Source organism: Chelonia mydas, chromosome 7, assembly GCF_015237465.2.
Source record: "Chelonia mydas isolate rCheMyd1 chromosome 7, rCheMyd1.pri.v2, whole genome shotgun sequence".
Classification (NCBI taxonomy): Eukaryota; Metazoa; Chordata; order Testudines; family Cheloniidae; genus Chelonia; species Chelonia mydas.
Genome location: NC_057853.1, coordinates 107,510,757 through 107,538,652, shown reverse-complemented (window position 1 = coordinate 107,538,652; position 27,896 = coordinate 107,510,757). Strand labels below are relative to the sequence as shown.

At 41.4% G+C, this 27,896-nt stretch overlaps 1 long non-coding RNA gene across 6 annotated transcripts; it reads right to left on the bottom strand.

Moving 5' to 3' along the window:
* Positions 1 to 512: 512 nt before the first annotated feature.
* On the bottom strand, positions 513 to 27,896 carry LOC122466718. 6 transcript variants are annotated; one of them, XR_006292455.1, is made up of 6 exons: positions 27,414 to 27,896; positions 7,692 to 7,828; positions 6,950 to 7,000; positions 6,428 to 6,728; positions 1,943 to 2,038; positions 513 to 970 (listed from the first exon to the last, which is right to left on the bottom strand). It is a non-coding gene; the product is annotated as an uncharacterized LOC122466718 (long non-coding RNA). The 6 variants fall into 6 exon arrangements; XR_006292456.1 differs by lacking the exon at positions 6,428 to 6,728; XR_006292458.1 differs by lacking the exons at positions 6,950 to 7,000; positions 7,692 to 7,828.

Sequence of the window (27,896 nt, the reverse complement as noted above, 5' to 3'; positions counted from 1 at the left end):
CACAAAGTCAAGTTAGGAAAACAATGTTGTTCCTATTGGCAACACTACAAAATAGACAGTTTCTGCAGCGTAAACAGTGTCTGTAATTTGAGTGCTCTGGTGATATAACCGAAGGAATTAATGGTATTATGTTACACTGCTATAATTTTCTTCACAGGAATGAATCTTATCCCTTTACAGCCACAGCTCATGGCAATCTCTAGTTTCTGAATGCTACTTAGCAGATGGCTGACTAAGACGTGTGTAGATGCTGAACGGAAGTAAGGTTCTTGAAGCCTTCATTAACGTATTGTTCTAGGCCCTGACACAAGACCTGCTGAAGTTAGTGGGATGGCTCCCATTAACTTCAGTGGGCAGTGGACTGTGCTCCTAGAGCTGTGTGAATTGTTCACAAAACCCATTCCAAGTTATGTGAAGCTCACCCGGCTTTCAGTTTCATTACAAACTCAGCCCGGGTTTGAGCCCTCAAAACAAAGCAATATGAAGAAAGAGGGTATATGTGTAGGTGTTTGTGTGGGAAGGCTGGGAGCAGAAGGTGTGCATCTGCATCACACCTGGGTAAAAACAAAATGCAAGTTTCACACAAATGTCAATTGTTTTATTTATTATAGGTAGACAGATAGTGTAGTTAAAGCTAGGTGTCCGTAAAAATTTCAGACTGTTTTCAGATTGTTCATGGACAGTTCACAAATATGAAAATGGGGCTAAATCTGCCAGTTTCTAAGGGTTTCGCAGCTCTAACTAATGGTCCATTAGCTCTTTATGTCCATATATGTTACCTCCATAGGCCTTCTGTGGCCCAGCTCCAGAAGGATGGCTACCACGTTCTCCAGAATCCTGACCGATACAAAGGTTCACACCCCTCCTTTGTTAGAAGATAGAAGTACATTCTTCCCTTCAAAGCCTCCCACAAATGTTAGATCTGTCTCAGACTGGAGGACTCAAAATGTGCATTTATTTCAGGATACACCTGGGAAAACAGAAAACAAAATGATGTTTAAATACGAATGCCATCCTACCAAAAAAGATTCTGCATATTACTCTATAACCTTTAATTGCATAGAATTGAAAAGTCCCGAGTATGTATTCCCCCTCCTCAATTTCCCTGGGTATGTACTCAAGTGGCTAGCCCAAACTGCTGCCCGCGCTACCCCTACACTGCTACTTTTGCATGCCAGTTGGACCAGTGCTAGCATGGGTACGTCTACATGAGCTGGGAATCACAGTCCCGGCTCCAAGAATAGACATAGCCTGATAGTCCTTGATATATATCCCAGCAGAAAACACATTGCTCCTATAAGAAGGATTGAAAAGCATTAATCATACTTTACTGCTCTTACAGTGAGCACTGATGCAAGTGGGTCCCATTGAAACCAATACATCTACCCACCCAGTGTTCATCAGTGTGATCAGGGATTCTACAATCGAGCACATAATAGATACACTGACCCCATTGATTCAATGTCAGAACCACTTCAGATTACTATTTCTTATTTGTATTATGGAATTGCCGAGAGGCTCCCACCAAGATCAAGACCGCTTTGTGCAAGGCCGCAAGCAATAATAAGAGATTGCAGAGCTTGCAATCCAAGTAGACAAGACAGATAAAGGATGTGAGAAAAGTTGTATTATCATCTTCATCTTACAGAGAAATGAGGCACCCTATTTCGGGTTTTGCCAAAGGGTTTGCCCAAAGGTCATACAAGAAGTGAACTCAAATATTCTGAATCCCAGTCTTATGCCAAAACCACAAAACCGTCCTTCCCCTCCACAGAGTCCACAGAATGTGATTTCTGTCTTCTAGAGCCAGATTTGCTTTCTTATTATTGCAGTTCACAAAAGCGATCCCTGTAGATCATTCCTTTTCCTGGAGCTCTGGTGCATATTGTCTTTTCCTAGAAATTCATGTTCATTATGAGGTCATTTCCTTCCGTTTACACACCTATCATTCATTAAATCATGCCTGTTCCCCTGTTGCTCTTCAGACGTTTTGCCAAAGCAAATCTCATCCCACAATTTACTTCTCTCCTTGCTACCACTGTAAAATAAATCGTTAATAAATAAATAAAAACGCAGAAGGGGAAATAATAATTAAAATATCATTGATAATCATATGGTTGATAATTACATACCAGTGAGTAATAAAATTAATATATAGTCCAGGATTTTCAAAGAAGAGTAAGGGCTTGTCTACATGGCACCAGCAAAGTGCACTAGAGGGGCATTATTTGTGGCACTCAATAACGTGCTGCACTCTTGCTGCTCCATGTAGACCCTGCGACCACACTCTAAAGGGTACTGCATTAAACTTACATTAATTTAGTTCTGCTTGAAATGCAACTACATCAACATGAGCTAAGTCCCCTTTAGAACACGCCAGCAGGGTCTACATGGAGCAGCAAGAGTGCAGCACGTTACTGAGTGCCACAAATAATGCCCCTCTAGTGCACTTTGCTGGTGCCATGGAGACGATCCCTAAGGGAATTAAACATCTAACTCCCATTTGTGCCTTTGAAAATGTCGCCGAGTGTGTAAAGCTCATATCTCGCTCTTAATCAAGAGGTTTTTAGTTAACATAGGGATTATTCTATTAAGTTTAAATTAAAATGAATGATTGGGCATATTTGAGATTCAGAAGTAAAAGGGACACTTTTTCTTTCAACATTATCTGCCACCTTTTTGCTACCAAGAATACAAATCTACTTTCTTTCTTTAACTAGACTTACGGGGTGACATCCCGTGGGGTGAATATTTATGAAGAAGATGCATCAGTGACTGTGACAGAGAGCTCTGGAGATGAGAAATAACATGCTTATACCGCTTAGTCCCCAATTGTTTGCAGTGGAGGGGCATTTGCATGGAAGTCTTTCATTAAAATGATGTATTTCTTCCTCTGCATCCTTTTTTATTGATACCTTTAGTAGGGAATGTGGTGTAGTCTATAAAATTAACTACACTTGGATACGATTTGGAACAGTCGTTTCCTACAGGGCCTCTCACTCTTCCTCCAGAGAGATTAGCAGTCTGGTGCATGGGGCTGCGAGTAATTCAATTGTTTTGAAGTCCTAGAATGAACTGTCTGTCTGTTCAGTCAAAGGAGAGAATGGAGGAGTGGGAGGTGCACCTTGCTTTCCAATATAGTAGCATTAGCATCATGTTTATTAGGGTAGAGCCTAGGGGACAACCGAGAATGGGGCCCCATTGTGCTGGGCTCTGTACAAACAAATAATAAGATACTATTTTGTGTTTATCCCCATCCTGCTTAAGATCAAGGGGAACAGGGTTTTGCTTGTTTGTGTTGAGGTATTGGGAACTAAGTTGCATGACTGGAGGAGGGCAGAAGGTCAGATAAAATGTACTTGTGTGTGTGTGTGTGTTTGTTTGTAAGTGTAGTAGCAGCTAACAGGTTGGGAAGGTCTGGTAGAGCAACAACTGGGAGACAGGGGAAGGTCCTAGAGTGTAAAGCTTGAATGCTGGAAAGGATCAGGTGGGATGGAGTAGGAGACGAGTGGAGCAGATGCAGCAGGAACCCAGGAAGAACTTAGGCTGTGGAAGGAGATGGATAGGCCATCACCAGGCCAAGGAGGAGTCCAAGGGGTTTGCTATGGGGCACTAGAAGGCAGAACATGGGCAAAGACTGAGAAGGAACACGGTCGGACCTCTGCAAGCCTTTGATCAGGGAGTGGCTTTCATACACCAAAGAAGGGGCCTATTGGGTCAGAAGGGTTTGAAAGAATAATCTGTAGTATGTTTGAACAGTGGAATTTTATGAGTCAACAATGTATGATATTGATTATCATTTGTTTCATGCACTCCTGAGGCATCAGTGACAAACGATACAGTCAGCCAGAAAGAGACGTCCATGTGAAATAGGACGGCATCTTAAATTTGAAATTAGAAGTGCATTTAATTACTGGAGCCCCAAGAGAGCCCTGAATTATGAGCTGTGGTTTTGACATGTTTCTGTTAATTAAAACCAAATTTATAAGAAGCTTGGAAATTGCTCCATGATAAACACAGCAGGATTTATTCCGCTCTCTTTTAAGGCTTTACGTAAAGCCAGCCATTCTGTTTTTTAAGCATTGATAATGGGGAAATGGCCACGGATAATCAGTATGGTAGTGCTCTATTTAATGTGTGATATTTATGGCTCACTAAATCCCTCTACCTCCAGTGCCCTACACCCCCTTAACTTGGCTCAGATGGTACCCTGAACTATCAAGAAGCAATATAGTAGCCTTCGTACTATTCACTGAGCTTACACATTCAGGTGCACAGTACACGTGTCACCCAGGGATTCCACTTTTATGTTTGTTCAGCATGACTCTTTCATGCCTGGTCACAGCCCAGCGCTGTAGAAATCTAAATGCTCCCATAAAAACATCAGCATGAGTGGCAACCCCAACAGAGCTGCAGCAAGTTGCTCAAATGAAGAAGGCCGCTAAGTTCACACATCTTCTGCCATTCAGCGATTGTGACCTACCCTTAGGAGGTTGCTCAGCCAAGTAAAGAAGTATAGGTGGGGCTGGCAGAATTCAATTTTTATTTCTGTATCCTTTTGATGGATAGTATCCACGAGTTGAAGCATTTTTTGTCTATTTTTAATCTATTTCAGTTTTCATAGTTGCACAAAATTATGGGGAGACAGGCAGCGGGGGGGTGGAAATCAGACAATAATTATTTAATGACAGATGCTGAAATTCAAAAAGCTAAAGCCCTATATTACCATTAAAACACAAATGGTCAACATCACGCCAAAATATATGAAGTAAATATCCTTAAATCAAACTTTAAATAAGGTCTTAAGCCGCATTTTTCTCACTTTGTCTATCTGTAAATTTCAGTAGTCATCAAGGGAAATATTTTTTTGCCAGTTTGTGTCTGTACCGTGAAACTGATGTTTACAGACACCTACCACTACAAATCAAATCCTTCCATGCCTAGGTAAAATAACCCCTTTACAGCTCTGTTATTTACTTACTTTGTGGCTCTCTGTCCACCTCTAGTGCCTGGTTTATGAGTCTGTACAGAGGTTTATGAGTCTGTACAGTCTCTGAGTTAACACAGAAAGATCTTTTAACTCAGGCACTAGATGCTCATGCTTTTAAGGTTTTATCCCCACTGCCAGTCAGCCTCATTTTACAGGTGGTGTCAGCTCAAGCAGTGAAGCCTCTGAAAGGCTGATACCTCCTCTCTAGCACAGAGGGGCAAGGAATGGGCTCCACACACACCTGCCTCCCAGATGAACAGATGCAGAGGAGGAAATAATCTGTTCCTAGAACAGTCCAAAAGCAAGTTACTTCTCCACTCCTGCTCTGCTCCTGGGGCAGCACAGTTAGGTGTTTCCAGTTACTTAGGACAGATTGTTAAATAACTAAGCCGCCCAGCAATAAATCAGAATAAATTGAATTACTTCCTCGGTCACGGCCAGGATTTTCCTTAGACAGTCCCGAGCCCTCCCGGATACTCCCACCCTTCTTCCCCTCTGTGGCTTTGACACAGTCAGGCTAACAAGAGTTGCATGGCCTCACAAGATTGGGAAGCACAGAGAGCAGAGGTTTTGTTTGGATCTTTAATAGCAAATTCCTTCCCCAGAAGGCCTCCTCCCCCACTTTCATCCTTTCCCACTAGGTAAACCGTAAGATTTGTTAGATCAATTAGGGAACAATGAAAATCATGGAGAATCCAGCCTAAGCTACATGAGCGCATTTCTCCCATTAGAGTCAGATCAGTGACTCCACTTTCTGTACATTTGTTTTTAATAGGCTGGCAAAGGTTGTAAGAATAAACGAGAATTTTCCATTGTGGGCCCTATTCCAGCTGCCCATCCCAGCAAAAGAGGCAAATGTTGATATTATCAGCTCTATGAAAAGCTTTCTCCAGTACAGCCGATTGACAAACACGGCACCAGTTCAAAAATTCAAATGCACATAGTCTCACTGAATAGGTTTGTGGCATACAACAATATGGGCCCCTGGGTCTGGGCAGAGTTACTATAATGATATACTTGTGCATGCTTCTAGCGTACCACTCTCCTGTGATTTCCACGCTCCGACAATGTAAATTTGCTGGGGGGGCGGGGGGAGGAAAAGAAGCTGAGATTTATCATAACTTGGAGTAAGTGATGGGTAAAGGCTTAGATTCTGCAACCCTGACTTTAGTGAGAATTTATTTACACAAATAGTTCAGTTGAAACCAATGAGTCTTCTTGCGAGAGTAATTGCTCACCAGGGAAAGTAAGGGGTGCGCATTTGAACCTAAAATGAGCAAGAAAGAGGAAGGATAGGCCTGTGGTTAGGGTGTTAGGCTGGGACCTGGTAGACCCACCTTCAGTTTCCTGATCTGCCACGGGCTTCCTGGGTGACCTTGGACATCGCAAGCAAGCGCACTGAAATGGATGGGACTGCTTCTGGAATCAGGTACTTACTACTCATTATAAGAGAAGCTTCCATGCCTGGGGGTAAATGTTGAAAAGGGAAATTCCAAAGGACTCGGATGACTACTGGGTTTCACTTTGAGGCCCAAAGTGCTCATAAAAACAGATTGGAGTATTTCCTGGTTCTCCTGGAAATAAATAGGAGTGGGGACAGGGCCTGCCATCTCAGAAGATACTAAGAGGATTTAAGAGGGAGTGAGTCTTCATTGCTGACCCACTGAAGTAGGATGGGGAACCAGATCATTCATCCACTCGCTGAGGAGCTAAGTAGGAAACAGGTCAGTCAGTTAACCTGGAATATGGGAGAGCAGAGGAAACATTAGAAGGCCACTGAGCCTTTCCCCACACCAGATAGAAAGTGAAGGTTAGAGAGCCTAATTCTGAGTGGATCCCATCAGAAATACAGTCTCCTGCCACAGGGAGTTCGGTGAACTGCAGCACGTTGCACAGCAGCAGGCAACTCCCCTCCTCCCCCCACGGGTTTGCCGAACATAGACACGCCGCTGTAGTTACCAGGCGGGTTGAACTAAAACACTTCATGGTATAGTTGAAGGACAGGATCATCTGAAATGAGAAGCAAAACTCAATTGAAAGAGAGAAGAAGGGAGAGAAAAGGAAAAACAAAGGTAGGTAGCAATGCTACGGAAGGCTCCACGGAACAACACCTGAGCACACCCGCCCACAAAAGGAACTCTTCTGATAACCAGACTCATTTGTGTGGTGTGGTACTAACTGAGGGAGTAGAAAAGAGGCTTCTTTTTCGAAGAAACCTGGAATGGGATATTCAGAGGGGCTTAACTTTGGTGTAACATCAGTAGGAGCAGAGTTAGGCCAACGCGGAGCATTTTTGAAAATCCCACCCTCATTGACTATCTTAAAAATTGTGACATTCCCAGGTGCTCCTCTCACGGCAGAAGTAGGGACATGAATAGAATAATCAATTAATAATTAATTACTAATAAGAGGGCTATCCAAGTTCCTATGGAGGATGCAAAAAATCTTGCCCAGGCACATAAAGCAGAAGTCAAACTTCCTGGAGTCTCTGATGGGACTTAAATATTTCCAGACTACATGACAGAGTTAACTCAACGGGCCAGTCTGAAACAATCCAGAGAACAATTAAAGAATCCTCATAAGTCTTATGTGACAGCAGCCTGTCAGTATAATATCATGGTGCTTTTCTCCCCTCTATTTTAAATGAGGCTTCACTTAATTATCTTGCACAACTTGTGTTGGTATCTGAATGATAACTCACCTCCATTCCTGAGACTTGAGAAACTCAGGAGAGTTTCAACAGAAATCACAAACCACAGAGCACTTTTGAAATTCATTTTCATTCAGGCTGATCTTCAATTAAGTCAGATCTAGGAAGTCTTCAAGTCACAGAGGTCACTGGAAAATGTCAGCAAATTCATCAATCAGCACTGAAGTTTAAAAAAACAAGGTCAAGTTCAGCTTTTCTGCTATAGTAATGACTTGCAGTTGCATAAAAGGTCATCAAAACATCTTTAGACATTGGGAAAAATCTTACCATTCAAATTACGACTTAGTTGTCAAATAAATGCTTTCTTCAAGGTGAGTTGCAGTTGAAGTAAATGTATACTATGAAGTATCTAAGAATGTCATTTCCCATCATGACAGCTAGCAAAATGTTTCCCAACTTCATTAAGGAAAAGCATTGTCTTGATATAATCTTTACTGAAGGGAACAAGCACCTACATAGATGTATTTCTTAAGTCTGACCAAAATGCAAAAACACTTTCCATTGAAGAGTCTCACTTCATATAGGACTGAAATCAGCCTGTGTGGTCTGTGCACAGGACAAGCAGCCAGGAAGTCCAAAGTTCTAAACCTATCTCTGACACTGACTTCTTCTGTAGCCTTTAGCAAATCACTTAACCTCTCTGTTTCAATTTCCCAACCTGTAATAAGGAGGTGATATTTACGTATCACAGAGGGGTATTATAAAGATTAATTATTTAATATTCACTAAACACTTTGAAGATGTAAAGGTCTATGAATGCTAAATATTATTGCATCCAAATGTCTAGCTATCTCATGGCCAACAATTCATCGTTCATTGTGTTGAAAAGCTTGTTTATTCCTTTTCTCTTTGGCTCTGGCAGGCCATTGGAGTCTTTTGTAGCCGTACAGGATACAGGCTACATAAACAGGCTACTTTCTGGGCTGCTTGCTACTGTGCTGGAGTACTCAAAGGCAACATATGGTGCATAGCGCTGCTGGGTGTGGGTGCATTAGAACTCTCAGAAACCATGATGGGCACCGTGAGGACTAGTGGTTGGAGCGGTGGGTCAGAATCAGGGGTCCAGAGCAGTCATGGAACAAGGCAAGAGTAAGTCCAGGAACAAGACCAAGGCTGGAACAGAACTGGTAATGAGGCTGGAGCAAGAGCAGGGCTGGAGCAGGCTGAGGCCTGTGGAGTTTGTTATCCCTATCAGGCTGAGGAGAGTTCCAAGCCATGAAGTGACATTAAACAAACTGAGCTGCTGTTTCTCCTGTGAGGCTTATATACCTGCTCTGAGAGTCACATGATCAGCTCCTGCCTTGTGGATTGGCTGGAGCCTAGCACAGGAATGACTCATGATCACAAGTGGTTAAATCAGGCTCTAGTTCAGGTATGACTCATCACCAAACAGTACAGCAATTATACCATGCTGACAAGTACTCTAGAAATGCCTGTATATAAATACAAACACACACACACACACTTGGCTTATAAAGAGGCCATGTTTATGAAAAAGTAATTTGGAAAAATATATTTTTAAGTCCTATCTAGATTGTAACTCTGCATCCCATCACCATGGAATCTGAGTCAACTTAGACACCATACCTGCTATCCCATTTCTGCAGCAAGGAGTTTGGCTGAAGTGAAGTCATGTTGGGTTCTCTTTTCTTACCCAAAGTAGAAGCTGGACTAGAACAGAGCTGAGGTCCAGCAGACCAAACACTCCACCACATGGTTGAATCCTCTCTTCCTCCTCCCAGAACACAGCAGAGAGCAGACACCATCGTCCTGCCAGAAATGTGACTAGCTAGCAAACTGAAGTAAAGAAGTTGTGCCTGCTTTCAAGTTTGACTACAACAGTAGCTCACCATTCTGCTGCCGAAGGAAGGAAGCCTTCAACAGCCAGACGAGCCCTAATGAGATTCCCGCTGCTGTGAAAATTGACTCCATGTCTAGGTGTCTGGTGAAAATGTATTTCACCCTCATGAGAGTCCAAGGGGGAAAGAAAGCAATTTGCAAATGGTGGGGATTTAGTGTAAATATTAATGCAAACCTCAGGCTACATTTTAAAAGTTTTGGTAAGAATCTTAGACTTATTGACGTAACTGTAACATGCCAGTTCAAGATTCCCCATAAGCTCCATATTTCAGGGGGGTTTTGTTTGCTTGTTTCTCTATAAATATGCTAAAACAAAAAGAAAAAAAACACACAAGAGCACAGTGAAAGCTTTTGGAAAGCCAATGTACTAATCAGCGTTCACTACTGATGTTAAGATGGCTAGCTGCCTTATCGGTTTTCAAAACACAAGTCAGCCAGAGTAGGTGTTTAAAATCCTGTGGACCAAGTTTGCTGCGGGGGGGTGTGGGGAGGGGGCGGAGGAAAAGAAGCTGAGATTTATCATAACTTGGAGTAAGTGATGGGTAAAGGGTTAGATTCTGCAACCCTGACTTTAGTGAGAATTTATTTATACAAATAGTTTGCTTTGTAAACAAGGAAGGTGGCATCCGATGCAATCCAGAGCACTCTACAGTCAGAGGAAGTTGACATTGCCATGTTTTGGTCATAAACAGCCTACCATCTTCCAAATTTCATAGAATCATAGAAGATTAGGGTCTATTATCTAGTACAATCCCCTGCCCAAAGCAGGGCCAACACCAACTAAATCATCCCAGCCAGGGCTTTGTCAAACTGGGCCTTAAAAACCTCTAAGTATGGAGATTCCACCGCCTCCCTAGGGAACCCATTCCAGTGCTTCACCACCCTCCTTGTGGAACAGTGTTTCCTAATATCCAACCTAGACCTCCCCCACTGCAACTTGAGACCATTGTTCCTTGTTTATCATCTGCCACCACTGAGAACAGCCAAGCTCCATCCTCTTTGGAACCCCCCTTCAGGTAGTTGAAGGCTGCTATCAAATCCCCCCTCACTTCTTCTCTTCTGCAGTCTAAGTAAGCCCAGTTCCCTCAGCCTCTCCTCATAAGTCATGTGCCCCATTCCCCTAATCATTTTTGTTGCCCTCTGCTGGACTAGCTCCAATTTGTCCACACCCTTTCTGTAGTGGGGGGCCCAAAACTGGATGCAGTACTCCAGATGTATTTGGGGATTGGTCCTGCTTTGAGCAGGGGGTTGGACTAGATGACCTCCTGAGGTCCCTTCCAACCCTGATATTCTATGATTCTATGTAGCCTCACCAGTGCCAAATAGAGGGGAATAATCACTTTCCTCAATCTGCTGGCAACACTCTTCCTAATGCAGCCCAATAGGCCGTTAGCCTTCTTGGCAACAAGGGCACACTGTTGACCCATATCCAGCCTCTCATCCACTGTAATCCCCAGGTCCTTTTCTGTAGAACTGCCGCTTAGCTAGCCAATCCCCAGTCTATAGCAGTGCATGGGATTCTTCTGTCACAGGACTCTGCACTAATCCTTGTTGAACCTCAGATTTCTTTTGACCCAATCCTCTAATTTGTCTAGGTCCCTCTGGACCCTATCCCTACCCTCCAGGGGATCTCTCTCCCCCACAGTTTAGTGTCATCTGTAAACTTGCTCAGGGTGCAATCCATCCCATCGTCTGGATCATTAATGAAGATGTTGAACAAAACCAGCCCGAAGACTGACCCCTGGGGCACTCCGCTTGATACCAGCTGCCAACTAGACATCGACCCGTTGATCACAACCCATTGAGCCCAACAGCCTAGCCAGCTTTCTATCCACCTTATAGTCCATTTATCCAATCCATGCTTCTTTAACTCGCTGGCAAGAATTGTAACAGGGCAAGATTCACCACCATGGTGCCACCTTCTGGCTGCTCTGGGAACTAGCTCTTGTTTCACCAGAGTGCCTCGTCTAGTGGTGTCTCACCCATCATCACTCTTGCCTTCACCTTTAGGACCCACGTCGCTCCCCAGACCGCGGCATCCTCTTCTGGACAAAGCCCTCCAGCTATGTCCCAGTCGGTTCTCTCCCCCCTTCCAGGGGACCTGACAGTCCTCAGTACAGCCACTTCCCTTGGTGGCAAACTGCAGTCTCTGGTCTAGTCACTCACCTCAGTGGCAAACTGCAGTCCATGCACTGTCCACTCCCCAGTGCGGGGGGGGGGGGGGCAGGAAGAGGGCAAAGGGGACGGGGTCCTGGCCCAAGGATCTTATAGCCGGTAGCCACGTACTGCCCCTCCTCCTAATCCGCCATCTGTTTCCCTGGGCCACTTCCCCACAGCCCTAGCACCTTCTCCCGCCTTTGTATCTGGGCCTCCGTCTGGCAGCCATCAGGCTGGAGCTCCCTCTTGCTCCCCTAACCCTGCCCAGAACTGCTCTGTCCATGGTGCGTGTGTTCCATTCCGTTCCCGTTCCGTTCCGTTCCGTTCCGTTCCGTTCCGTTCCGTTCCCCTCCCCTCCCCCAGGGCAGCCAGTCCTCCCCCCTTAGCTTCCAGGGAGAGACTGCCTCTGTTCTGCTCAGCAGTCCTTCTTATATAGGCCAGTCTGGCCCTGATTGGCTGCTCCACTAAGCCTTCTCCCTATTGGCTGGCTCAATAAGCCCTCTTCTAATTAGCTGGGTTCTGCACAGCCTCCCCAAGGCTGCTTTAACCCTTCTTTGGCCTTTGTGGGGCAGCCGTCCCACCACAGAATATTGTGGGAGACCATATCAAAAGCTTTGCTAAATTCAAGGTATATCACATCCACCTCTTTCCCCATATTCACAGAGCCAATCAGGTTGGTCAGGCATGACTTGCCCTTGGTGAATCCATGTTGACTGTTCCTGAAACCATTAGCTTTCAGATACATAAATGTTGTAACAAACACAGCTGGTGCTGAGTGCAACAACTCACAGTATAATCTAGTCCTCTCCAGTCAGAGGTGCTCTCTTTCAGAAGACAAACTGAATAAGCTGGTGTTCCTTTATTTCAGTCTTGGAATTTAAAAAGACTTTACGCTAACAAAAAAGCATTTGGTTTAGTCTTATTGATGCTAATATTTTGATAAGTATGAGAGAAGAACCCAATATAACTACACAATAATTTTGTTACATTGCACAGTACTTGAGATACCGCAAGGACTCAAAGCTTTCTTTTGTTTGTTTTTAGTTTTGCACTTGGACTCTGAAAAGATATGAGCATCTAATTTATTGCAGAAAAGGGGTCATTTTGCTGAAAATTATAAAAACTAATCTCAGTTTAACAAGTTCTCCTTTAACAACTTTATTCAATTTTAAAAATCACGCCACTTTTTTTTGTTCAAGGACTACAGTAGATTCTGTGATAAAATGTGATATATAAATATAAAATACCTGCATACATTTCTAAAGAAGGTTCAAATAGTGTTATAATTTGTTTTAAAAAACTATTTAATTTGGCATACTCTTGATTTTTTTTTCTGTGCATAATTCCTTCGGGTGTAATGGAGGAATACAATCTAAAAATTACCACAGAACATACCTGTATTACCATGTATGCATTGGCCAGAAATAATATGCCCAGATATGTCTCAACAATGACCTTGAATAGGAAAAGAGATCCAACATTCAGCTAGGGACAGACTGGGTTGATGAGTTAGCACAAGCACTTAGGAGGTGAAAAATCACCACCTTAAAACATCATCATTTTTCCCCCAGGATGATGAAATGATGTCAAATTAGGCTGCAAGATCTTTGAAGCAGGGACTGTCTTCCTAAATGATTTTATAGCACTTAGCATGATGAAGCTCCAAATCTTGATGGGGACTTTTGGGCACTCTCATAGCAAAAGTAAAAAGAACAGGAGTACTTGTGGCACCTTAGAGACTAACAAATTTATTAGACCATAAGCTTTCATGGGCTACATCCTACTTCATCGGATGCATAGAATGGAACATATAGTAAGAAGATAGATAGATATACACACACACACACACACAGAGAAGATATACATACATACAGAGAAGGTGGAAGTTGCCATAAAAACTGGCAGAGGCTAATTAATTAAGATGAGCTATTATCAGCAGGAGAAAAAAAAACTTTTGTAGTGATAGTCAAGATGGCCCATTTAGACAGTTGACAAGAAGGTGTGAGGATACTTAACATGGGGAAAATAGATTCAATATGTGTAATGACCCAGCCACTCCCCGTCTCTATTCAAACCCAAGTTAATGGTATCTAGTTTGCATATTAATTCAAGCGCAGCAGTTTTTGAAGCTTTTCTGTGGCAGAATTGCCACCCTTAAGTCTTTTACTGAATGGCCAGAGAGGCTGAAGTGTTCTCCTACTGGTTTTTGAATGTTATGATTCCTGATGTCAGATTTGTGTCCATTTATTCTTTTGTGTAGAGAATGTCCGGTTTGGCCAATGTACATGGCAGAGGGGCATTGCTGGCACATATCACATCGGTAGATAAATGGACACAAATCTGAAACTGTAGATGGAGGAGCTCAGAATCTCTCAGAATTAGGTCTTAGGTGAGATACACACCCAAAAAGCTAGGCACCCAATGACTGGAGTATCCCAAACTAGAGGCCACCTATGAAAAATGTGGTCTTAGATCCTAATTCAGATTGGGGGGGGGGGGGGGGGGGGGGGAGATTTAGCACAGTTGTAGACAGTAGAATAGACACCTTGTTCCACCAAGTTTCCATGTAGTGGTGCTGAAAACAATTCTTTTCCTGTCTACATTAGCAGCCAATTGTTTTCATTTCCAGTTGATGGGAGGCCTAGGGAGAAATTCTTGCTGACAACCATTGTCAGTCATGGTTTATTTTAAGTACTGTAAACAGACCCTGTGTCAAAGCACTACAATAGTCCCACCAAAAACACTGCTGGTGCATAACTGCACTAACCTGCTTCAAGGACCAGTGATGTAACAAAGTATTTCATGAAAGCAATGTTCTTGCAGCGATTTTCTTCCTTAGTGCAGACAAGATTATAGTCAGATTCTCATTCTAGCTGGAGGTTAAAAAACCCAGGGAAGTAGTGCAATCTTATCTTATAGGTGGCAGGAAAAGTTATAAGTGTAATGTCACCTTAGAGAACTGGTCTGAAATCAATGAGATGAAATTCAGTGAAGACAAGTTCAAAGTACAACACTTAGGAAGGAAAAAAATCAAATGCACAATGACAAAATGGGGACTCACTGGCTAGATGATCATACTGCTGAAAAGGATCTGGGGTTCTAGTGGATCACATACGGAATACAAGTCACATATGGAATATGAGTCAGCAATTGCAAAAAAAAAAAAAAAAAAAGGCTAATATCACCATAGGGTGTATTAACAGGAGTGTCATATGAAAGCCATAAGAGGTAATTGTCCAGTTCTACTCAGCACTGGTGTAGCCTCTACTGGAGTACTATGTTCATTTCTGCGTACCATGCTTTAGGAAAGATGTGGATGAACTGGAGCGAGTCCAGATGAGAGCAACAAAAATGACAGAAGGTTTAGAAAACCTGACCTATGAGAAAAGGTTTAAAAAAACTGGACACATTTAGTCTTGAGAAACGAAGACTGAGGGGGGAGGGGACACACCTGGTAACAGTCTTCATATATGTTAATGGCTGTTATTAAGAGGATAGCGAACAATTGTTTTCCATGTCCACTGAAGATAGGAGAAGAAATGATGGGCTTAACCTACAGCCAGGGAGATTTAGGTTAGATATTAGGAAAAATTCCTAACTATAAGGGTAGTTAAGCTCTGGAAGAGGCTTTCAAGGGAGTTTGTGGAATCCCCATCGTTGGAGGTTGGACAAACTGTCAGAGATGGTCTAGGTTTACCTGGTCCTGTCTCAGAGCAGGGGCTGGACTCTGTCCTCTCAAGGGTCCTTCCAGCCCTACATTTCTATGATCTTGTTCTAGGTAAGCAAGCATGTAACATAAGGAAAACGCAGTTGGTATGGAGCTCTGGAGGATATAAATCAGAGCAGAATAACGTGGATGATAATAATGCTAGCACTGCTTAGCACCTGCAGAGTGCTTTACAGTTGCACAGAACTGTACAGACTCTCTAATTAACCCTCACAGCATCCCTGTGAGATAGATCAGACAAGCCTGACAGAGACCTTTCATGATGGACAGTTCACTGTGGGAGGGGGGGAAGCAAACACAGCATCCCTGTTACTGGGGAGCTTGCTCATGGGGTCCAGCATAGACCCAGACTTGGGTGTTGATGGCCAGGAAGGGGGCATCGTCAGGGCAGCACCGCATCCCTTCAGCAGCCTCTGTCCTCAAACCACTGATTTAGGGGTGAAGGCTCCATGTTGCATTATCAGTTCTAAACAAACAAGTCCCCTTCCACTCTCATGAGCAGCTGAACTCGCCTGGATAGAAATGCAGCAGCAATAAGGTCATTTAGAGATTAAATTCTGAAGGAACTAGTGTTTCCCAGCCTTTGGAGGAAGAAACTGAATTGTTTTTCAGAATGAAACAAATCTAGCTAATGTCAAATTTCCACACAATTGGTCTAGATGAACCGTCCTGTTTTAAAGCAACTTCAGTGGCACATAAATATGAGGAAAACTTTCTTTCTCAAAGGACTGTTAGGCTGAAACACATCATTTATTGGCTAATATACCTAGCTGCAGCATGAATCATGGCACAGTATAACAATGAAATGGATGCTAGTCTCCACTGGGGCCAGGGGGCAATAGCTATTTCATGCCAATGGATATCACCAAGATCAATTCATCTGGAATACACAGACACTACAGAAACAGACTAGGGCTCTTATGTTGAGGCATTCAGTGTACATGATGTCCTTTTGGGTTAATGTTTTCAATTAAAGTTCCCAAATTGGCATTTGTGGGCACCCAGCGATATGTCGGCTGCAATGACACCTTGCAGAATTGGGCCCTTAATTAGGTTTTAATAAGATGTTTATTGTAACGGCGGAAGTCTCATTACCATGACGTGTCCTTAGAGTGAATGCAGACTGTTCTGAGACTGCCAATCAACCTTGCAAGCCTTTCAGAACAGTGCACATAACTAGAATTGAGTAAAGGCGACAGTGATTTGGAAGCAGATATTTTTTAATGTGAAAGCGACTTAATTTCCAAAGCTGAAACTTCAAGCAGTTTATAACCATTCCATTTTAAAATGCCTTCATTAAAAAAGAAAAACAGTGACAGTAAGTGGATCCTGCTGTTCAGCATAAATCCCCTACCGAAAATGTAAACAGAGGGAGAAAGAAGAAGAATTCACAGTAAGCACTATATGAGATTCAGGATACAGTCACTGGTGTTAGGAAGCAAAGATGGGATTTGGTGCAATAAATCAAATAGTAGTCATATACACAGACAGGCCAATCTCCAGGCAGAACTTCATGTGGTGTTCTTATACAGTTATGATGTTTGGTATGGCTATGTCACATTTCTCTGGAAAGCCAGCATCACCCAGTATCCTCTCTAGGCTGTCATTTCCCATTCTGTAGTTGTGCAATTGATTTTTCCTTCCAAAGTTCATTTGTCTTTATTGAATTTCATCCTTTTTATTCCAGACCATTTCTCCAGTTTGTCAAGATCATTTTGAATTCTAATCCTGTTCTCAAAGTGCTTGCAACCCCTCCCAGCTTGGTATCAACCTCTCCTTCCTTCAAGCCTCTCCTGAAGTATGCATCTCTTCTAACGGGTCTGAAAATCCTAGTCCTCCCCATGTTATGTGTTAAATATTTAAGGTTGATTTATGAATTCATTAAAGAGTCTAAGTCAAAAACACAGAACTAACAAGACACACACCAGTTCCATCACTCTGTTAGTTTGTGTGCTAATGTCACATACCGTCAGCTGTACATATCGTATATAGAACCTGATCCCATTTAAGTGAACTACAAAACTCCCATTGATGTCTGACCCTTAGATCTGGCTTTTGGGGAAAAGGTGTATCTCTATATTTGTCCATAAAACACCCAGCACACTGTAATGATACAAAACCTACTGCTGGCTGTGGCTCTGCATAGTTCCCTACACTTACAGCTCATACAAAAAAGCAACTTTCATTTTCAATTAATCTTATTAAACTTCCTTTTAAAAACTGTGAAAGGCTGTGCAGTGTCTAGAGTAGATTGTGACAATCTTTGACAGAGCTTCCACATTCTCAGAAGCTTTATTTCCACTTCATTAAACTATTTTCCAACAGGCTAAGACTAGGACAAAATGTCTTGCCTTCAGCGAAGCAAATTGGACTGCCAACAGGACTAAGGGCCTGATCCAAACCCCAGTGAAGTAAAAGTCTTTCTACTCATTTCAGTGGGCTTTGGATCACATTTTTAGCACATCTTCTGAAGATCCAGGCAATAATGGAGTAATGGGATCTTTTGGAAATACATTTCAAACTAACTGATAGCATGACAAGTGCTAATAGCCTCACTGCTTTCTTTTAAATCAAGTAAATCAAAAGTTTTCTTGAGAGGAAAATAATGCATTGAGTAGGCCATGATACACTTTTCCATTGAAACTGTTTCTCAATGGAAAATTGGGTTTTCAACAAACCTAAGTTTTTTGCTAAAAGCACTTGCTTTCTGCAGAATTTTTTGACTTTTTATTGACAGTACAGAAACCTGAAAACCAAAAATTTCTGTCCCCAAACCAAGAAGTTTCAGTTTCAGGCAAAGCAAAACAAACCAACCAACCCATTTTTCAACAAGAAGTTGATATTTTCCACGGGGGCCGGAGGGATGGAATCTGACCAGCTCTTGCACCAAGGAACTCAGAACAGTCGCTTTTAAACAAGAAAATATTGTTTTCCTGTAACTCAAAGTGGCATTAGTAAGGAGGGGAAGAAAAACAATAGCACTATGTTTTGTTCCTGCATCTGAGGATCTGGGGGGGGGAATCAACTCAGGGAGGGGAGGACATGGAAGGATAGTCAATTCAGGCTGAGGGAGAGGAGCCAGTGGTGAGCAGAAATGTCCTGATGCTACCCTTGTTCCATTCACTTGCCTTTCTGTGGATCTATGTACAATGGAGCTGGAATGTGTAATTTCCAGGTAGAGGAGACGTAGCTGAACTAGCTCTCATATAGCTAGCATGCTAAAAATGGAAGTGCAGCCACCACGGCACTAGGGGGTACCTTACCCTGAGCATGCACCTAGGGCCTCAGAAAGGATCACACATGATCCTCCCACCACTTCAGCTACACTTCTATTTTTAGATCAGAACCAGACCAGTTACCTTTCCCCAAGCTGGAAATGACACCTTCCTGATCCTGTGTAGACTAACCTTGACGCTGAGACAGCTACTGGCTTTGGAGAACCATCAAAAAGGGGCGAGCACTGGAGCTGGTGGAGTAGCAGCAATGGAAATGTGTTACACAAATGGACTGCATGTACAAATGCAAGGCTGTGGCAATTACACTTCCTTCTAACTTGTTGCAGACTTAAATCCTACTTGCTGGGTAAGATTGATTGGGAAGTGGCAAAATAATTCTGAGAACACTAAGTTCCTTAACTTGTTGCTACTTCAGAATTTGCCCTCTCCATGTGCCAGAACAGCCGGGAAGAGAAAGTTTATCCTGCTAATAACCCCTATCCACCATCCAGGTTTCGGTTTTTCCTGGGTTGTAATCAAGACAGCTGTGACACATTCAACCAATAGTGTCGTCCGAGCAACTGTAAAGGGGATATGCCATGCTAATAGAGTCCACATGGAAAGAGGTGTACAATTGTGTATAATCAATATATTCTACCCCACATGTATTGTAGAAGATCATTTAAGTCTCCTCTTTCATCACTGTTAGAGAGCTTATTCCTTCACTCTCCCACTTCCCTGGTCCTTCTCGCATGAACAGAGAGCAACAATACCCGAAGTCCGAAGATGCAAACAATTCGATGTTTGTTGGGGTGAACTTCCAGCAAGCTTAAATCCAAGTTCCTTTTTCCTTATTTTCGAATCCCAACTTACTTCCTGTTTGCCCCTAATCTATATAGTAATATTCTTAGCTATACCTTAACCAATCATTCTACTGAAATTTACCTAACCAATCCTAACACATTGTAACATGATTAGCTAACCAATTATATCCCACCACCTTAATTAGTTTACACCCAGCAAAATTAATTATACAGCAGACAGAAACTATCACAGAACCAGACAGAGACCATGCAAATAAACAATAGCAAAGTGGGAACTATAATGACAAAACAATACAGAAGTGAGGATTTCACAACTACATCTATAAAGACATAAGGTTTCCCAGCTGTGTCTATTGATAAGTGAGTTCTTCCCAGACAGAAAACTATCAACCTAAATTTCCTTTTACATCTTCTAGGCTCTTCCCTTTCTCTGGAGGTGATAGATCGGATCACCTTCCTAACAGCCCCATATTGACTAGTTTGGAACGTGAGGATGTGACCGGTCGCTTCCCAGCTTATGGCTGCCTCTGCTGCTTAGCCAAAGACATTGGCCTAAGAACAGGGCCTCAGACTGTCACAGTGAGAAAAGGCTCTTACACAGATTCTTTCTTGTATACCTCTATTACTAGCTAAATGATAAACATATACCTACATTCTTAGAGTATAGGCCTTTCCAGGCAGGCCTGAATATCTATATCCTAACAATCACCATAAGAGATTAATTAATAAAGATGTATGAATGATATAAACTGGTATGAAATGAGCTTGAAAAATCATACTATCCTTTTTAAAAAGTGGCAGCAGAAGAGCTGTGACCAAGTTAGTCCAAAATCATTTTCAATAATAACTAGTAATTGGGGGGAGGTCAGTATTTGGGATGTCCAACTAGAGATACCTTAAAAGATTCTGAAAATCAATGTGAAAAAAGGTTTCAGAGTAGCAGCCATGTTAGTCTGTATTCGCAAAAAGAAAAGGAGTACTTGTGGCACCTTAGAGACTAACCAATTTATTTGAGCATAAGCTTTCGTGAGCTACAGCTCACTTCATCGGATGCTTATACTCAAATAAATTGGTTAGTCTCTAAGGTGCCACAAGTACTCCTTTTCTTAATGTGAAAAAAAATCACTAGTCATGTTTGAAAATCTCACGTTTGTATAACCTTGCAGTCAAGAAAGGATGAAAGCTTTTATAGATATGTAATCATATATAAAGGTTAATCACAAAATCATTCTAGTAGGTAAATACTTGCTGCCTGAATCTTTATATGAGTGACATTTCATTTCAAGAATAAAACAAACAACCTTGAACAGAGGGTAACCAACAGCGTCATTTTCTAGAAATATTTTACACCAAGACAATAATTGTCACAGACCACATTTCCAAAGAGACCTTGGAGAGACCGCAGACAATTACACACTGTACCAATCATAATAGATAGACATCACTTAACATTGTTGTTATGCAAATCTGTTTTTTTAAAAACCCCATCTGATACAGTCGTGACACCTACTGTTTAATAAATAGAGAGATCTGTTTGGAGTTTTCCTTTACAGTGATTTAATGCAAACAACAGTGGGGAAAAATTCAGAGGGGAGATAAGGATTATTTGGTGGAAGAAAAAACCAAACAGAAAACCAAATGCTCCAAAACGTTATTTTATAGGGCTTACACTAACAATTTTGCACAGTTCTTGGGTGGATCGCTGGATCACTCTGCAGTGGAAACCAAAGATTACCATTTCTAGGATCCATTCTTACCCTAAAACTTTTGATGATTTGGATAGATATTGCTAAACTGTGTAGCTCAGATTAAAGTTTAACTTCATTTTGTGACTCCCTAATATAAAATTAAACAAAAGGTAAAGGAAAATAGGTTAAGATACTGTCGCATTGCATCACATAGACAAGGAACTGTTTAAAGTGTATAACCATGGAGAGATAATTATAAATGGATAGCACTGTCAGGAGACAGAGACTAAAATTTAGTGGTGAATTCAACAGCTGAATAGAAGAGGATACAAGGAACAAATGTATTGGGTAGTTTGGCCATCCTTATTTAAATTATAATGCTGGGGGCTACCAGAACCCAGCAATGAGGAGGATCATGGAAAGATTTTAAAGGAAACTGAATGTCAAGGCCTGTGTTTTGTAAACTGGCAGCAGTATTAATAATTTAAAAATTATTAAAGCTAATGTTAAAATTATATGGTACACAGGTTAAGAAAAGAGTGTCTGTACATCTGGGTATAGTGCTTAAATTATCCAGAAGGACAAAGGTTTGTTTAAAAGCCACACAATACATCTAGTACATCATCCACAATAACCCAAATTCAGATTAATAAATTTAAAGAAGTCTAGTTATTAGCATCCAAATATTCAGGTACATCACTCATGGAAAAAGTTATTTAGAGAGTTGATTGTGAAAAGCAAATACAGCCATGTATGAAGATTGTCCTTGATACTACTACTAAATTACTTCTATGGATGGAAAATAAACTGCACGCTATGGTATTTTTCTCTTGCCTTTTCAACCTCTTAGTCCATGTGTGGGGGAATTCAAGTTAGAAGCATTTTGTTTAAAACAAAAGTAATGAATGATGACCCAAACTAATTATGTAAATGGAAACATTGTACCTTTCTTAATCAGAACAACAGTTATTTTTCCTTCTCTGAAAGGAAGTGGTTTAGTAGAAAGGCCCTCTCCATGTTCAAAGTGCTTGCTTAAACACAGCTTGTTGTTGCTACAGACGGCAACTAGATGACTCCGGTGACTGACAATTAGATAAGCAGCCTTCTGCTTCCAGGCCATCACTTTGAATTGACCTAGATCAATCTGATATAAACATCATCATTAACAGACAACTTCAATAACTTCCAACAACATCTGAGAGGTAGCAAGGTCCATAGGTCTAGGCATTAGGAGAACCAGGTTGTTCTGCCTTGAACTCCCTCTGGGTTATCTTAAGCAAGTGACTAAATGTATAGACAGTTTCATTGTCTACAGAATAGGGACATTTATATTTGTCCATCTCTTTTCAACAGGGAAGATGATAGTCTAGTGAATTATTTTATTATTGCTCATGCCCCTCCCCCCCAAAAAACCTCAGCCAACCGCAAACCATTTCAGATGGCACTAATTAGCATCCTTCATCTTGTTGGCAGCCTCAGCAGGACAGTGTGTAATTGGGTGGTAGGGGATGGAGAAGTGGGACCAATGCCAGATTAGATATTTTCCATGACATTATTCTTAAAGCTCCAGAAGTATATCCACACAAAAATCTCTGCTTTGCTCAGCAACCCAGTGATAGAGGAAATTAGAGGAATGTACTTTCTTAAAATGGGAACTGCAACCACCTGGAGAAATAAAACAAAGGTTCCCTGGCTTCATGATGTTTCTGTAGATGTGTGTTAACATTACTATAAACAAAGGCTTTTGTGTCTTCTCAGAACACTACTAACATGTTCTTCCTTATGCAGGGGAGAAATGCTCCAACCCAGATCCTTCTCAGCTGGTGCACATTGGTGCTTCTCTATGCAAGATCAGAGCTATGGCTGATTTATACCAGCTGATATTGTGTCCCCTCCACTAACATCAAATTGGGCTCAGGTGAGACTTGTGATTTGGCTAGGCCCCCAAGCTGATCAAGGTGAAGATCAGGTGATGAGATGCCTCTGACACTGGTGCTGTTGCTGGGTGTCAGACATTTTAAGGACTTGGGAAGGGAGCTGTAAATCCCTTCTCCTTCCAGTCCTGCTGTTGTAGGGGAGACTAAATTGGCCCACAAACTGATTGTCTATGTGTTGCCTCAAGCACTTGTGTTGCTTATGCTAATGGCCTGACCTAGCTGTGCTAAATCTGACAGCATGTTGTGTATTTAACATAAAGACTTAAATGTCTGAATTAGATGATATCTTGTTAACCTGCTAGGTTGTGCAGAACACTCAGGAAACATCAGCTATTTGTTCATAATCCCTTGTGCTGCGGGGTGACTAATTTTTATTGCCTTGAAAAGATGCTGAGCTGTGGGGAGGAGAGAGGCCCAGTGGTGATGTCATTGACCCTCATTTATACTTTCTCTCCAGGTGCTAAAAAGATCCTTGCTGTGACATGGGCATTAGGCAGCCCCCATTTTGCACATGCCTGAGGAGTCTCTGGGAGAGTGGATTCTTCTTGATGGGCCATCAACACATGTGGTTGGTCCTGAAATAAATTTGTCTTGTCGCTGTTTGTTACTCCTTTGTTGCCACTGAAAAATTAGCTGTGGGCGTTTCCCACTTACCACATGTTTCAGTAACGAATATATAGTAATACTTCATAACTTTGCATACAACTCAACAAGATAGTAATGTTCAACAGATCAAGACTTTTTAAATGATACCTTACAAGGCATACTTTGTATTAAAAAAAAACATATAAATCATATCTGTGGTGAATGTGAGGGTTCCAGGGTGCTATTTTGAGGTACAGAGTGTCACACCTCTGTAAACTTCAGCTCTTAGAAGGAGACACTTGAGAAAATTTCATTCCATCCAGTTGAAGGTGCACATACAAATGTTTAACAGTTAGGGTAATCAGCCATTGGAACAACTTACCCATGGATTCCCCATCACTGGCAATTTTAAAAAACACGAGTGGATATTTTTCGAAAAGATGTGCTCTATTTCAAACAGGAATTAATTCAGGAAAGTTCTATAGCTTCTGTGATACAGGAGGTCAGACTAGATTATCACAATGGTCCCTTTTGGCCTTTTAATCTGTGAATATATGAAAATATCCAGTACATTACAGTTGATACTAATTAATTAGTATCCCCAAATTATGTAAATATTTACACAGGTGCTTCATTTAGGCACGGTGAGAAGTCCCATTGACTGTAGAGCATGTAAAATTAAGGGAATCTTCACAAGATCAAGGTCTTACTGTGTGTTTTGTTCTGGAGGATCTGAGGAGAGTTCTCATACACAGGATTGTCATAAAACTGATCTATATGTGAAGGAAAAAAACAAACAGATCTACTTATTCCAAAGCGATATATATTACAGGGAGGAATCATCATACATGCAGATTTTTGTAACACAGTTCATCATAAAATTGCATTACTCTATTGTTAATTTTATTTTGATGCTAGTGAGGCAGTTTGCCTTTCATAGTTTAATAAATTTATACTGAGTAAGATTTGATTTTCAAAGAAGGAACGGATAATTTGACCAGGATAAAATATCTCCCTCCACCTTATGTTAAGAAGACCACAAAATTAGATTTAAATTTATAATCAGAGAAGAGGCTTTTTGTAAAAGCTATAAAGTTCTAAGTCGAGAGGCCTTTGAGTGCCGCGGAAATGTTCTGTTATTAACAAATTCTCATATAATGGTGCTAACACAATCAGTTTGCAATTTGGAGATGGTAATTTGAACAATTGGCATTGTCATTACTTAACTGTATGTCAAGCTACCCACAGAACATTCAGATTCTCAAGCAAATGCACAGTAGAGGATGAGCAAAGATCAGAGAGAAATCGTTGATGCAGTGTTGAAATTGAGTAAATTGCAAAGTGGGATAAAACCCATATTAGGAGGTCCAGCTGTATCTAACCCTAAGCCCATTTTTGTTAGAATACCTACCGTTTGGTGTAACCTGATACACTCCTAAGACCAAAAAAAATTGATCAGAGGTAATTTTGTGAGCTGGGGCTAAATTTATCCCCATCTGAGATAATCTAGCAGGCTAAAGAGAAGAAGGAAGGTCCCGTGGTTAGAGCATTAGACTCTAGAGACCTTGGGTCAAGTCCATGCTTCCTGTGGCCTTTGGGCAAGTCTCTTGGCTTCAGCTCCCCATCTGCGTACAATAGAGACAATTTTACATCCCCACCTTGTGAGGGGTGTTGTGAGGTTAAATAAAGATCAAAGATTGTGTAGTGCTCAGATACCCCAGTAATGGGGGCCAAAAATGTACCTAAGATGGATAGAACAACACTGGAAACAGAGAAATACTCTTCCTTATCCCTTCAATTTGAACCATAAGTAGCAGATTGGGTGTAAAGTGCCAAGCTCTCCAATGTACCTCATTTCAATGGACATCACTCAGTTAGTACCAAATGTTTTTTGTATCCCCCTCACATCATGGTAAAAATCAGATATAAAGAATCACGAAGCTAAGGTTATAGAAAGTTATTTACACTGAAGGGATAATCCAGCAGCATTTTAAGTTTAATTCTTGAATAATTTGTTCTCTTTCCCCCCTCCCCCCCCCCATTCCCTCTCACATGATGTGCTCCACATTTGGGCACTGGCAGGTAGGGAAACAGGAATTACACAATTTCTCATTTCATTTTCCTGGGACATTTTACACCTAAGTTTATATTTTACATCCTCCCACCCAGTCTTTGTTCTCAACACTAGTACCTGCCATCTCTTGGCAAGAAGAAAAAACAAAAACATTCTTTATGTTCATATAAATGGAAATATTAATTATATAGATTGTGGGCCCAACCTTCATATTTTAAGTTGATGTCCAAACTCCTCCTTTAGATGCTCAGACTGAAACATAGACATGTACTATGAGGATATTAGGGTCCTGATTCGAAGTGCTGGTTTGAGCATCCGAATGAAGGATTTGGATGTCCTATTAAAGTGCACACATTTAGTATTGGGCTTGTGATTAAAAGGAAAGAACTTCAAACAGCCACCCGCTTTAGAAAAAGCCATAAAAGCAGGGCAGTTTATCACCTCATCAACGCTCAAGTAAGTCTATAGCTATGACACAGGGAACAAAAATTTGATAACAGAGCATTCTTCAATCTAGCAAAAAAGGTATGACAAGATCCAATGGCTGGAAGCTGAAGCTAGACAAATTCAGAGTAAACACTTGCGCCCTATTTTTAATCAATTTTTAATCAACCATTGGAAGAACTAACCAAGGGCCATGATGGATTCTTCATCACTGGGAATTTTTAAATTAAGCTTGGTTGTTTCTCTAAAAGAAATGCTGTAGATCCAACAGGAATTGACTCAGGGAAGTCCTATGGGTAGTGTTATACAGGAGGTCAAACTAGATGATCACAATAGTCTCTTCTGGCCTTATAATCTATGAAAGCAGCATCAGATTTGTGAAAAGCATGACTGCCTACCCCCCAATAACATAAAAGCACAGTCAGGTGAGTATTTAAATAGCTGTTCGGTGTACTTATCCTTGTGGTTTCTGTTAACTAAAACAAGAGAAGCCAAGTTTTTCAGGTTGTGTGAATCTGAGATTTTCGCTAATAATGAATTGTCAAAAGCATTATCTGGTTTAAAGCATCTCACTCTTTGTATTGTCCAATATTATCACAGGTCTAGCATGCCCCAGCAGTCACTTGCACAGGTTTCAGTGCTACATTATGTTCTTTTATTAGATAAGACTTAACTTTGTACTATTGCCAGTCAATCAAATCAGCAAGTCACCAGCTTCGACTATGCTTTCCCTAACAATAGACAGCTCTGTTGTCTGAGAAGGAAATCAATACACTATGGAATTGAGGTTCCTCACAGGATTTGGGCTGTAATAGCAAACAGTACCAATAAACCAATTGTGCCTTTATTCCTCTGCAAGACAGCACTTGTCAAGACACAACAAATAGGCCACAAGCCCCTAGCAATCAAATGTACCGTGTATCCTGCAGATATAGCACATTGACTGTTTATATTGCCAAATAATTAGTTTTCATTTCAACTCACTGTTGTTATCATTTTTCATGAGCTAAAACCCCAGCACAACACTAAGTCACATTTATTATGCTCATGCTGAGCTTGTTTATCCCTTCATAAAGTAAGCTTTCATTTGGAAAAAAAATCTGGATTAATTGCAATAGTTAGAGAGATGCAGAACCCAGCCAGATGCCGGAGAAGTCTCACACAACGGTTCCGATGCATTTCAATTCTAACTTACTACTCACCTGCTGTTTGATTGCTTGGCACTGGTTGAGCAGAAGCAGCCAGGTGTTTAGGATAAAGTCGTCTTATACAACCTAACCCTCATGGATCCCTGATGGATACGCTATCATTTAAATGGAAACATCATTTTCAGGCTTCTTATAGCCTATGGCCAACACCTCAGCTGGAGTACATCAGAATTTTTCCCCTGACTTCACTGGAGCACTGCCAATATAAACTAGCTGAAGCTATGTCTCTATAACTTTTATTTCTTTGCAGTTCTTTTCTGATGACAAATGTCATTCTATTTTCTGCCAGCCTTTTTGAGAGGTTTGATTTTTAATCAGCCAAAGTGCCAATCCCTCCTGTACCTGCTCCTGCACTAAAAAATGTTCTTGTTATCATCCAGCAGCCTGTATTACTTGTGCTTGATGAAAACACATTAAGTCTTAGGTATAGGGCAGCAAAGTGATGATAGAGTCAAAGTGGTCTAACTTCTCCATGCT